This window comes from Triticum dicoccoides, chromosome 4B, assembly GCF_002162155.2.
Source record: "Triticum dicoccoides isolate Atlit2015 ecotype Zavitan chromosome 4B, WEW_v2.0, whole genome shotgun sequence".
Taxonomy (NCBI): domain Eukaryota; kingdom Viridiplantae; phylum Streptophyta; class Magnoliopsida; order Poales; family Poaceae; genus Triticum; species Triticum dicoccoides.
This window is the reverse complement of record NC_041387.1, coordinates 118,052,727-118,066,938: the sequence shown is the minus strand read 5'-3', so window position 1 is coordinate 118,066,938 and position 14,212 is coordinate 118,052,727.

Here is a 14,212-nt window from a genome sequence, read left to right as displayed (position 1 = left end):
CCTCGCGGCGCTCCCCCGCGAGCCTGCGCTGCCGCCATTGCTCCAGGTAAATCTCCTCCTGGGCCGGCGTCACCCCAAACCAGACGGGCGGCAAGCTGACCCACTCGCACACGTACCCGTCCCATGTGTAGCGCTCGGGCTTGACGAGGATCGGCGCCGGCTCGGGGGACGGTCGGGCCAGCGGCGGGATGACACGATCGCCGGGCAGTGGAGAGCGTCATGGACTCGATAGTCGCGCCTGGTATGCCTCCTCCTCCTCCTTCTTGCGCCACTCCTCCTCGTTTTCATGGAGGACAGACACCAGTGCCCGCCTGTTAGGCGGCCTCCGCCTCCTGGTCCTCGTCGTGCACGATGAGGGGCAGCCGGGTACCAGCCTCCACGTCGTGGACGCCACGCCTGCACTGCTCCTCGTGCTCCAACGCGAACCAGACCCCCTCGGGAGAGTCTGATGCATAGACCGGGTTGAGGCGCTGCTCCGGTGTGAGCTGTTGCCGCCAGCGTCGCACCTCCTCCGCGTGTGCCGCGTCGACTACGGCCCTGCCGGCACTGGGATCCTCTCGGGATCCAGGTGCCAGTCTTGCTGCAGCGTGACGTCGGGGTACGGGGGGACGGGGTGCTCCCAGTGCCACTTCGCTTGATGCATTGGGACGCTGATGCGTTGCCGTGGCCGGCGGGAAGACGCCGGTGGAAGCGAGGGGAGCGCGCGCAGGGTCGGCGGGGGCCTTCCCCTTGTTCTTGCCGGAGAAGAACCCCATGGGTGGTTAGGGTTGTCGCCGACAGGGGAGCAGAGGGTGGCTAGATGGGGACGGGGCAGGAGAGGATGAGGACGGCCCCCGCACGCTCGGAGTAACAAAGGATGCCCCGCTGTCGCTTACGCATGGGCCCACGATCGTTCCGCGTCATTAATAAAGACGCGGGTGGTAGTTGGTCGGTCGTCAGGTGGGGACGCGGCAGACACTAAGAGGACGCGCGACGCATCTATTTTGCGTCCGCGCCGACGCATTTCAGCCAAATTTAGGCTAAAAATGGTCCGCCCGGACGCGATTTGAAAATGAGCTGCCGCGTTGGGCCATCATTTTTTGTCCGCGGTGACCCAAACAGACAGCGGCGGACGAAATGGGTCGTCGCGCGTTGGAGCTTCTCTAAAAGATCAAAACAGTAATTTTAGCCTTGTGTTATGTACAGTTTCTAAAGTTAAAAGGTGAAACTTGAACCTAATCAAAGTTGAGGGTTGTAAGTTAAACCTTAAGGAAATTAAAGGGGGTAACATGGACTTCTCTCTTCTTATTTTGTCTTTATATTTATTTATGTGAAAATTGGTGAAGAAATGTTCAAGCTAAGATCCTCCATATGTGACGGACATCTCCAATTCCTTCCATTAAATCGAACACCCATAACGATTAGTGGACACGTCCATGGTATTCACAAATGTTCACCCCTGTTTTTTTCTATCTCTGGAGCACTTAAAATAATCAAAGATAAATATCATCCTACATTTATAATCATGTTGTGCAAATATTCCACCAAATTTGAACTCGACTTATTCACACATTCTTTTAGTTCTCACCACGAAGCGCTCACAAATGCTCAAGTAGATCATCCTGAAGTTGTTTATGAGTTGCTCGTTGTCGGACTATGGGTTCCGCAAACCCTTGAGAGGTTCGAACTCTGGGGTGCGTGCGAAAATCTCAACCCACCCAGCCTGCCTACTCGCGATTCTCCTAAGCCTAGCGCGACGAGCTCGAAGAGACAAAGAGACACAACAGTTTTATCCTGATTCGGGCCACCTTGCGGTATAATATCCTACTCCAGCGTTTTGGTGGATTGCCTCGAAGGGCTGGTACAAAGGATGAACTAGCCTCAAGAGGTGAGGTGTTCTTGAGCTCAAGAGAGCTGGTGGGATGTGAACTAGATCAGATGCCCATTCTATGGTGGTGGCTAAGTCCTATTTATAGTGGCCTTGGCCTTTTCCCAAATGTTGGCGGGAAGGGATCTCACAACGGCCAAATTCGAAAGGGGACAAGCAGTACAACTTATCCTGATAAAAGTAGTCTTCGCCTGTGAAAAGCCTCTGATCGTAACGTTGTGGTGGGCTTGGTGATGACCTCCGTCATGTCGTCCTGGCGGTCTTAGTCTTGTTGCACCAAAATGGAAACCTTTGGCTGATTCCTCGGGACTCCACGCCTGTAGCTTGCCTCCCTTGCACCAAAGAGGAAACTGCACTCTATGCCCGCTGGTGCCCGCCTGGCGCCCGCCTGGCCTTGGTCGTCATGGCTCACGTCAGCTGAGCCTCGTGAGGTGCACCTTGCATAGAACTCTCCGCCCCTCGGGAGCCGGCCTGAGGAGGCTGATCCCCTTGGGGGTCTTGGTGTCGTCCGCCTCGCGAGGCTTGGCCCCTCGCGAGGGTCTTGAGTTGTTGATGTTGAAGCTGGGCCGTACCAGGCCGTCGATGGAGCCACGTGGTGGGCCGCAGGCAGGCAAGTCTTGATACCCCCATATCCAAAACGCCGATAGTAGCCCCCGGGACCAAGGCGCGCTCGGACTTGACTTCCAGGCGAAGCCAAAGGGCAAGTGCGGAGCGCCGCGGGCCCTAACCGCCTGCGGCCTTGATGACGCGTGGCGATTGATGGGACGTGGGCGTCTCCACTTCCCCACGCTGCCTCGGCAACTGTTCGAATTGACCGAACGATGCGGCATGCGGAAGATCGTCATGGCACGAGGTCGTGGAGGCTGGCGGTTGGCCTTCCTCGGCTATAAATGAGGGGGAGTGGCAGAACCCCCCGCTAATCTCTCCTTCGTCTTCCTGTCGCCTGCTTCTTCTCTTCCTTGCTTCCATGGCGTCGATCAGGAGGTTCTCAGCAGCCGAAAAGGGGAAGGCACCTAGGGAGGGGCATGATCCTCTCCCGCCGAAGAAGCGACTCCGCCTCCCTCATGACGCCGGTGTGGGGCAAGAGGTGGCCAGGCCTTGGTAATCGAGGCCTCCGCCTGGCTTCCCCCACCCCATGTACGCCCGCGCTCGGGATGAAGATGTGTGCCGTTGAGCAGTCCCCAACGATGGTGATCGGGATGCCATTGCCTTACCGTCTGTGCCACGGACTCACGCCGAGGGTAGCTCGCGTGAGTTCGTGGTGTGGGCGGCGTTGCCTTCCGACTCCTGGATCCGGCTCCCGAGGTTCTTCGCCGGCGAGCTGCCTCCGAGGGGGGCGCTTGAGTTGCGGCTGCAGCACGCTGGGTGCTGCAGCTTGGCCACCGAAGCTGAAGTCGAGGTGGTGCCCTCCGGAGACGTCTTCATGACGCACGGATGGGGTGAGGTTGCCCGGGCTTGCCGCATAGAGGGAGCCTTGTCGATTTCACTTCGAGTATGACGGCGCGGGCACCTTGTTCTTCAAGGTCTTGAACATGGAGGGCGAACGGCTGGAGTGCTGCCCCGGAGGAAGCAGCCTGCGGAGTGCAGCAACGGGCGCTAGGCCTGCTTCTATCCCCTTTGGTGCCTCTTCCAGCAGCAGCGGCGACTCGTGAGAATCCAGTGACTCCCTTGAGCCCAGCGAGTCTCCGGAGTCGAGCGATGACAGCTACGTGCCGCCAAGTTCCCGCCGCAGTCGGAGCACGGTAGCGGCTGCCCGTCCGGCATCATTGGTGACACCCGACAGCTTAGCAACTTGCTTCCTTCTTTTGTTTTCCCCGCGCGGGATGAAAATTAGCCCCCGCGGGGTTTGTAAGGACCATAATGTATTTAATGTCAGTGTTGCTTCCTGCGGCTATGTGATGAATTCGCGTATCCCAGTTCGGCACAATCCCTCCATTTTCTTTTCTCTAGACGGTGCGACGCTCTACACCGACGGGACCCAGTGTAGAGCGTCGCACCGTCTAGAGAAAAGAAAATGGAGAGATTGTGATGTCGTGGTCAAGTCGTGATGTCGTGGTCAAGGCTAGGAGGTGAGCGGCCCGAGGTCCGGTGAGAGCTCATGAGACGCGATGCTCATGAGGTCCCCCTTGTCGTACAAGCAGCCGCCCAGAGAATCGAAAAGGGGAGCGAAATCGTTGAAGTGGGACTGCAAGGCTAGGGCGTGCGAGGAGCGAGGCCGGTGCCACAGCGAATCGTGACTTATCTTTTGGTGTCCTAGTCCGTCAGGAGGACGGTGCCTGTCCTTGCGCCTGTGGTGGTGTCGTTAGGCACGACCCGTAATGACCTTCCTCTTGTCTCGCTCGTCCAGGTGCTCTACGTCCTCGGGTCCCGGCCCTCGAGCAAGCTCAGCAGTCGCTGGTATACCAGGTCGCGGTTCCGTGGTCAAGGCCAGGGGATGAGGGCTGGAGAGCCTGTAGGAGATCCTGAGACGTGATGCTCAGGACCTCCCCCTTTAACGTGCAAGCGACTCACCAGACAAGATGGCGGTCGTCCAAGCCAACCCATGAATCACCGCCAGATGAACCTGCAGGTTAGATGATAGAAGGGGCCGAGAACCCTCGCGAAGCAGGCTGTCAGCCTCGGGCCCCGGGAACCAGACGAAGGCACCGAGGACCTGGTGAGGTGGTGTGCGCGAGGTGGGTCGCGAACCAGAGCTTGATCCTCAGGTTTGTTAGCATTGTAGGGACGGACCAGAGCACAAGCGTCATGCCAATGTGAGTAACCATGTAGAGGGGCGAGCGAGGGACAAGCTAGCAAACACAGGGAGGCCGCAAGGCGGTTAAGGCTCAAGGCCTGAGGATGGCAATCATAGGTAAACTCATAGAAGATAGTTAGACAATCCTGGAGAATGCAAAACGATACACGCCGCGGGGATAGACCCACGCGGCCTGGGGATGATGCAGCCCGAGGGGCGCCCCCAAACTGAATGAACTGGAGAGATGTCACCTGGTACCGTTGCTGAAGACGTGTTGGGGTAGCGAAGGACGCGCGTTGCCGGAGTCGTTCCTCATGAGCAGCCCTGGTGCCGAGCCTCGGGAGGCCCAAAGGGCCCGTGAGGCTCCTAGAGGTGCTTCTCCATCTCCACCAAGATCGCCTGATGCCTGGCCTCGCGAGCCGCCAGGGCATCCCTCACGCAGCGCTGGAACACCATAGTGGCGCCAGGCAGGCCGAAAGGCACGCGGGCGTAGCTATGGGGTGGACCCTCGCATCGGCCGACATGAGACGGCCAGAAAAGCTGCCGAGACGCGGCCCTGTTGTGCCCTAGGATGTCGATGCAGACACGGAACTCCTTACCCTCGCCAGGGCAGTGAGCCACGCCTCGCGGTAGGCAATGATAGCCTTGTAGAACCCTCGCCTCTTGAATCTCCTCGATTGCCTTGCTGATGAACTCCTGAACGCCTGGCGCCTCCCACCTGACGCCTTCTCCTGGGAAGCATGCTCTGAAGAGCGCCTCCCTTGTGACTCTAGCTAGGTCTGAGGCCCTCCCGAGGAGAGCCCCCGAGCCTAGCCTGAGGGGGGCACCGGGCACGCCTTCCTATGCGATGGGTGAAGGCGCCGCGTCCTGGGACGCGAGGCTCAGCGCGGCATCCTCGGAGGATGCTTCCTCACGGCATCCCTGACCCAGCTGCAGCTTCTTCGTCTTGGGGGCGACCTCATGAGGGATGGCACCGCCCTCATCTTCAGGGTTCTCGGCTGCTGCAGCCTGGAAGGCGCGCTCGAGGGAGCACACTGCATCCTTCTCTTGATATGCGACCGTGATGACGCCGCCACTTCCTGGCATCTTGAGGACGTTGTAGCCATGGTGCGTCGCTGCCATGAACTTGGCCAATGCTGGGTACCCTAGGATGGCGTTGTAGGGCAGGTGAATGTCAGCGACGTCGAAGTTGATGAGCGGCCCGAGGTCCGGTGAGAGCTCATGAGACGCGATGCTCATGAGGTCCCCCTTGTCGTACAAGCAGCCGCCCAGAGAATCGAAAAGGGGAGCGAAATCGTTGGAGTGGGACTGCAAGGCTAGGGCGTGCGAGGAGCTAGGCCGGTGCCACAGCGAATCGTGACTTATCTTTTGGTGTCCTAGTCCGTCAGGAGGACGGTGCCTGTCCTTGCGCCTGTGGTGGTGTCGTTAGGCACGACCCGTAATGACCTTCCTCTTGTCTCGCTCGTCCAGGTGCTCTACGTCCTCGGGTCCCGGCCCTCGAGCAAGCTCAGCAGTCGCTGGTATACCAGGTCGCGGTTCTGTGGTCAAGGCCAGGGGATGAGGGCTGGAGAGCCTGTAGGAGATCCTGAGACGTGATGCTCAGGACCTCCCCCTTTAACGTGCAAGCGACTCACCAGACAAGATGGCGGTCGTCCAAGCCAACCCATGAATCACCGCCAGATGAACCTGCAGGTTAGATGACAGAAGGGGCCGAGAACCCTCGCGAAGCAGGCTGTCAGCCTCGGGCCCCGGGAACCAGACGAAGGCACCGAGGACCTGGTGAGGTGGTGTGCGCGAGGCGGGTCGCGAACCAGAGCTTGATCCTCAGGTTTGTTAGCATTGTAGGGACGGACCAGAGCACAAGCGTCATGCCAATGTGAGTAACCATGTAGAGGGGCGAGCGAGGGACAAGCTAGCAAACACAGGGAGGCCGCGAGGCGGTTAAGGCTCAAGGCCTGAGGATGGCAATCATAGGTAAACTCATAGAAGATAGTTAGACAATCCTGGAGAATGCAAAACGATACACGCCGCGGGGATAGACCCACGCGGCCTGGGGATGATGCAGCCCGAGGGGCGCCCCCAAACTGAACGAACTGGAGAGATGTCACCTGGTACCGTTGCTGAAGACGTGTTGGGGTAGCGAAGGACGCGCGTTGCCGGAGTCGTTCCTCATGAGCAGCCCTGGTGCCGAGCCTCGGGAGGCCCAAAGGGCCCGTGAGGCTCCTAGAGGTGCTTCTCCATCTCCACCAAGATCGCCTGATGCCTGGCCTCGCGAGCCGCCAGGGCATCCCTCACGCAGCGCTGGAACACCATAGTGGCGCCAGGCAGGCCGAAAGGCACGCGGGCGTAGCTATGGGGTGGACCCTCGCATCGGCCGACATGAGACGGCCAGAAAAGCTGCCGAGACGCGGCCCTGTTGTGCCCTGGGATGTCGATGCAGACACGGAACTCCTTACCCTCGCCAGGGCAGTGAGCCACGCCTCGCGGTAGGCAATGATAGCCTTGTAGAACCCTCGCCTCTTGAATCTCCTCGATTGCCTTGCTGATGAACTCCTGAACGCCTGGCGCCTCCCACCTGACGCCTTCTCCTGGGAAGCATGCTCTGAAGAGCGCCTCCCTTGTGACTCTAGCTAGGTCTGAGGCCCTCCCGAGGAGAGCCCCCGAGCCTAGCCTGAGGGGGGCACCGGGCACGCCTTCCTATGCGATGGGTGAAGGCGCCGCGTCCTGGGACGCGAGGCTCAGCGCGGCATCCTCGGAGGATGCTTCCTCATGGCATCCCTGACCCAGCTGCAGCTTCTTCGTCTTGGGGGTGACCTCATGAGGGATGGCACCGCCCTCATCTTCAGGGTTCTCGGCTGCTGCAGCCTGGAAGGCGCGCTCGAGGGAGCACACTGCATCCTTCTCTTGATATGCGACCGTGATGACGCCGCCACTTCCTGGCATCTTGAGGACGTTGTAGCCATGGTGCGTCGCTGCCATGAACTTGGCCAGTGCTGGGTACCCTAGGATGGCGTTGTAGGGCAGGTGAATGTCAGTGACGTCGAAGTTGATGAGCTCAGTGTGGTAGTTGTTGCGTTCGCCAAAGGTGATAGGAAGGCGGACCTACCCTATCAGATGTGTGGAACCGTCGGTCACTCCTGAAAATGGCTTGGTTGGCTGAAGCTGGTAGTACGACACTTGGAGCCTATCGAATGTTTGGACAGATAGGACATTGAGCCCTGCTCCACCATCAATGAGAGTCTCGATGACGACCACGTTGCTGATGACGGGAGAGCAGAGAATGGGGAGTGCACCAGCGGTTGCCGCACACTTGAGCTGGTCTAAGGAGGTGAAGGTGATGGCGCACTTGGACCACCTGAGAGGGTGAGTTGCTTCGGGCTTGGGGAGTGCTACATTCACCTCGCGCGTGAACTGCTTGAAGATGCGGTGGGAAGCTGGGGCCTGTGAGCCGCCTAGGATGCAGGCAATGGCTCGAGGCTCCTGGAAGCCCCAAGCCCCCTCGCCTTGGTGGTGATCTTCGTTCCTTCCAGGCAGTGGAGGCAGTGGAGGCAGACTTGCATTGCCCTGAGGGCGCTCCTCACGAGGTTGCTCCCTCTAGGCGTCCTCGCGAGGTTGACCCTGCCAGTGGTCCTCCCGATGATGGTCGCGCCACTCCTGGCGATGGTCGTGTCCGTCCCAGCATCCTCCACCTCGGCCACCCCCATGGCCATAGCCTCGATCGTTGCGCTCAGGGCGTTGACCAAGGCGCCCATCATGGAGGGCCCTGAGCTCCTGGCAGCCGTTGGTGTTGTGGCTGTGAACATTGTGGAAGACGCAGAACAACCGGTTGCTCTTGGACGACTCAGGGTGGTCGGAGCCGCGCTTCGTCTCCGGCTCGGCCGCGAGCACTACTGGCCCCTTGCACTTCACGTCCTTGTCCTTGGTCTTCTTGTCTTCTGGGTCAGCATCGGGGAGTGATACGTCTCTATCGTATCTACTTTTCCAAACACTTTTGCCCTTGTTTTGGATTCTAACTTGCATTATTTGAATGGAACTAACCCGGACTAACGTTGTTTTCAGCAGAACTGCCATGGTGTTATTTTTGTGCAGAAATAAAAGTTCTCGGAATGACCTGAAAATCCATGGAGCAACTTTATAGAATTAATAAAAAATACTAGCGAAAGAATCAGCACCAGGGGGCCCACACCCAGTCCATGAGGGTGGGGGGCGCGCGCCCCTAGGGCACGCCCCCTGCCTCATGGGCCTCCTGGATCTCCACCGACGTCAACTCCAACTCCATATATTCATGTTCGCGGAGAAAAAAATCAGAGAGAAAGATTCATCGCATTTTATGATATGGAGCTGCCGCCAAGCCCTAATCCCTCTCGGGAGGGCTGATCTGGAGTCCGTTCGGGGCTTCGGAGAGGGGGATTCGTCGTTGTCGTCATCATCAACCATCCTCCATCACCAATTTCATGATGCTCACCGCCGTGCGTGAGTAATTCCATCGTAGGCTTGCTAGACGGTGATGGGTTGGATGAGATTTACCATGTAATCAAGTTAGTTTTGTTAGGGTTTGATCCCTAGTATCCACTATGTTCTGAGATTTATGTTGCTATGACTTTGCTATGCTTAATGCTTGTCACTAGGGCCCGAGTGCCATGATTTCAGATCTGAACCTATTATGTTTTCATGAATATATGTGAGTTCTTGATCCTATCTTGCAAGTCTATAGTCACCTATTATGTGTTATGATCCGACAACCCCCAAGTGATAATAATCGGGATACTTCTCGACGATGATCGTAGTTTGAGGAGTTCATGTATTCACTATGTGTTAATGCTTTGGTCCGGTACTCTATTAAAAGGAGGCCTTAATATCCCTTAGTTTCCATTAGGACCACGCTTCCATGGGAGGGTAGGACAAAAGATGGCATGCAAGTTCTTTTTCATAAGCACGTATGACTATATTCGGAATACATGCCTATATTACATTGATGAATTGGAGCTAGTTCTGTGTCACCCTATGTTATAACTATTACATGAGGAATCGCATCTGACATAATTATCCATCACTGATCCAATGCCTACGAGCTTTTCACATATTGCTCTTTGCTTATTTACTTCACTGTTGTTGTTGTTACAATTACTACAAAACTGCTACTGTTACTTTTGCTACTGTTACCATTACTTCCATACTACTTTGCTACTAAATACTCTGCTGAAGATACTAAGTTATCCAGGTGTGGTTGAATTGACAACTCAACTGCTAATACTTGAGAATATTCTTTGGCTCCCCTTGTGTCGAATCAATAAATTTGGGTTGAATACTCTACCCTCGAAAACTGTTGCTATCCCCTGTACTTGTGGGTTATCAAGACTATTTTCTGGCGTCGTTGCCGGGGAGCATAGCTCTATTCTTTGAGCCACTTGGGATTGGTATCTGCTGATCACTATGAGGAACTTGAAAGACGAAAGAACTAAGATTTATCCCTCAACTACGAGGGGAGGTAAGGAACTGCCATCTAGCTCTGCACTAGATTCTCCTTCTGTTATGAGTAAGCTTGCGACACCTAAACCTGTTTCTGACATTAATTCTAATATGTCGCATGTTATTGATGATGCCTCTTCTACTATGCATGATACTTATGATGAAACTACTTCTGTGCTTGATACTACTGTACCATTAGGTGAATATCGTTTTTGAACAACTTGCCGGGGCTAGAGAGAATGAAATTCTTGAAACTGATACTATTGATGATAGTGATGATGAAGGTTCTCCCCCTAAATATGAACTGCCTGTTGTTCCTGAGGGTTATGTTATGGATGAAGAAACTGCTAGAGATTTTCTTGCTTGCAATGATAGATCTGATCTTAAGAAGTTATTAGCTAAACTGAAACAAAAATCTCTAAATGCTAGAATGAAATATGACCCTACTTTTTCTACTTCACCTATCTTTGTTACTGATAAGGATTATGATTTCTCTGTCAACCCTGAGATAATTACTTTGGTTGAATCTAATCCTTTTTATGGCTACGAATCTGAAACTGTTGTGGCACATCTTACTAAGTTAAATGTGTTGGAAATATGCCCTAGAGGCAATAATAAAATGGTTATTATTATATTTCCTTGTTCATGATAATTTTCTATTTTTCATGCTATAATTGTATTGATCGGAAACCATAATACATGTGTGGATACGTAGAACACACCATGTCCCTAGTGAGCCTCTAGTTGACTAGCTCGTTGATCAACAGATGGTCATGGTTTCCTGACTATGGACACTGGATGTCATTGATAACGGGATCGCATCATTAGGAGAATGTTGTGATGGACAAGACCCAATCCTAAGCATAACAGAAGATCGTGTAGTTCGTTTGCTAGAGCTTTTCTAACGTCAAGTATCATTTCCTTAGACCATGAGATCGTGCAACTCCCGGATACCGTAGGAATGCTTTGGGTGTACCAAACATCACAACGTAACTGGGTGGCTATAAAGGTGCACTACAGGTATCTCCGAAAGTGTATGTTGGGTTGGCACGAATCGAGACTAGGATTTGTCACTTCGTATGACGGAGAGGTATCTCTGGGCCCACTCGGTAATGCATCATCATAATGAGCTCAATGTGACTAAGTAGTTGTTCACGGGATCATGCATTACGGAACGAGTAAAGTGACTTGACGGTAATGAGATTGAATGAGGTATTAGGATACCGACGATCGAATCTCAGGCAAGTAACGTACCGATTGACAAAGGGAATTGTATACGGGGTTGCTTGAATCCTCAACATTATGGTTCATCCAATGAGATAATCGTGGAACATGTGGGAGTCAACATGGGTATCCAGATCCTGCTGTTGGTTATTGGCCGGAGAGCTGTCTCGGTTATGTCTACATGATTCCCAAACCCGTAGGGTCTACACACTTAAGATTCGATGACGCTAGGGTTATAAGGAAGATTTGTATGTGATTACCGGATGTTGTTCGGAGTCCCGGATGAGATCCCGGACGTCACAAGGAGTTCCGAAATGGTCCGGAGGTGAAGATTTATATATGGGAAGTCGTCATACGGTCATCGAAAATATTCGGGGGTATACCGGTATTGTACCGGGACCACCGGAGGGGTTCCGGGGGTTCACCGGGTGGGTCCACCTGCCCCGGAGGGCCTTATGGGCTGTAGGTGGAAGGGAAGCAGCCCCAAGAGGGTTGGGCACCCCCCTAGGGCCCATGCGCCTAGGGTTGGGGGGGACCCTAAAGGGGGCGCCCCCCTTGGCTTGGGGGGCAAGCCCCCTCCCCCCTTGGCCGCCCCCCCCTCTAGATCCCATCTAGAGGGGTCGGCCCCCTTCCCCCTTATCCCTATAAATAGAGGGGTGGAGGGAGGGGTGCAGCACCACATCCAAGGTGCAGCCCCTCCCCTCCCCAACACCTCTCCTCCTCCGCGTGAGCTTGGCGTAGCCCTGCCGGAGAACTGCCACTCCATCACCACCACGCCGTCGTGCTGCTGTTGGAGCCTTCTTCCTCAACCTCTCCCTCCTCCTTGCTGGATCAAGGCGCGGGAGACATCACCGGGCTGCACGTGTGTTGAACGCGGAGGCACCGTTGTTCGGTGCTTAGATCGGATTCGGCCACGATCTGAATCGCTACGTGTACGACTCCTCCAACCGCGTTCTTGCAACGCTTCCGACTCGCAATCTTCAAGGGTATGAAGATGCATCCCCTCTCTCTCGTTGTTAGTTACTCCATAGATTGATCTTGGTGATGCGTAGAATTTTTTTAATTTCTGCAATGATCCCCAACAGTGGCATCATGAGCTAGGTCTATGAGTAGTTTCTATGCACGAGTAGAACACAAGTTTGTTGTGGGCATCAATTTTGTCAATTTACTTGCCACTACTAGTCTTATCTTGTTTCGGCGGCATCGTGGGATGAAGCGGCCCGGACCAAGCTTACACATACGCTTACGTGAGACAGGTTCCACCGACTGACATGCACTAGTTGCATAAGGTGGCTAGCGGGTGTCTGTCTCTCCCACTTTAGTCAGATCGGATTTGATGAAAAGGGTCCTTATGAAGGGTAAATAGCAATTGGCATATCACATTGTGGTTTTGGCGTAGGTAAGAAATGTTCTTGCTAGAAACCTATAGCAGCCACGTAAAAACTTGCAACAACAATTAGAGGACGTCTAAGTTGTTTTTGTAGCATATGCCGTGTGATGTGATATGGCCAAAAGGATGTGATGAATGATATATATGTGATGTATGGGATTGATCATGTTCTTGTAATAGGAATCACGACTTGCATGTCGATGAGTATGACAACCGGCAGGAGCCACATGAGTTGTCTTAATTTATTGTATGACATGCGTGTCAATGAATAACGCCATGCAATTACTTTACTTTATTTCTAAACCGTTAGCCATAGTAGTAGAAGTAATAGTTGGCGAGACAACTTCATGAAGACACGATGATGGAGATCATGATGATGGAGATCATGGTGTCATGCCGGTGATGATGATGATCATGGCGCCTCGAAGATGGAGATCAAAAGGAAAAAAATGATATTGGCCATATCATGTCACTATTTGATTGCATGTGATGTTTATTATGTTTTACATCTTATTTGCTTAGAACGACGGTAGCATAAATAAGATGATCCCTCATAAAAATTTCAAGAAAGTGTTCCCCCTAACTGTGCACTGTTGCGAAGGTTCGTTGTTTCGAAGCACCACGTGATGATCGGGTGTGATAGATTCTAGCGTTCGAATTCAACGGGTGTAAGCCAGATTTACACATGCAAAACACTTAGGTTGACTTGACGAGCCTAGCATGTACAGACATGGCCTCGGAATACAAGAGACTGAAAGGTCGAACATGAGTTGTATAGAAGATACGATCAACATGAAGATGTCCACCGATGATGACTAGTCCGTCTCACGTGATGATCGGACATGGCCTAGTTGACTCAGATCAAGTATCACTTAGATGACTAGAGGGATGTCTATATCAGTGTGAGTTCATTGAATAATTTGATTAGATGAACTTAATTATCATGAACTTAGTCTAAAAATCTTTACAATATGTCTTGTAGATCAAATGGCCCGCGCTAATGTTGTCCTAAACTTCAACGCGTTCCTAGAGAAAACCAAGCTGAAAGACGATGGTAGCAACTATACGGACTGGGTCTGGAACTTGAGGATCATCCTCATAGCTGCCAAGAAAGCATATGTCCTTGAAGCACCGCTAGGTGAAGCACCTGTCCCAGCGAACCAAGACGTTATGAACGCCTGGCAGTCGCGTGTTGATGATTACTCCCTGGTTCAGTGCGACATGCTTTACAGCTTGGAACCGGGGCTCCAAAAGCGTTTCGAGCAGAACGGAGCATATGAGATGTTCCAAGAGCTGAAAATGGTTTTCCAAGCTCATGCCTGGGCCGAGAGATATGAAGTCTCCGACAAGTTCTACAGTGTTAAGATGGAGGAGAATAGTTCCGTCAGCGAGCAGATACTCAAAATGTCTGGGTTACACAACCGCTTGTCTCAGCTGGGAGTTAATCTCCCGGATGACGCGGTCGTTGACAGAATCCTTCAGTCGCTTCCACCGAGCTACAAGAGCTTTGTGATGAACTTCAATATGC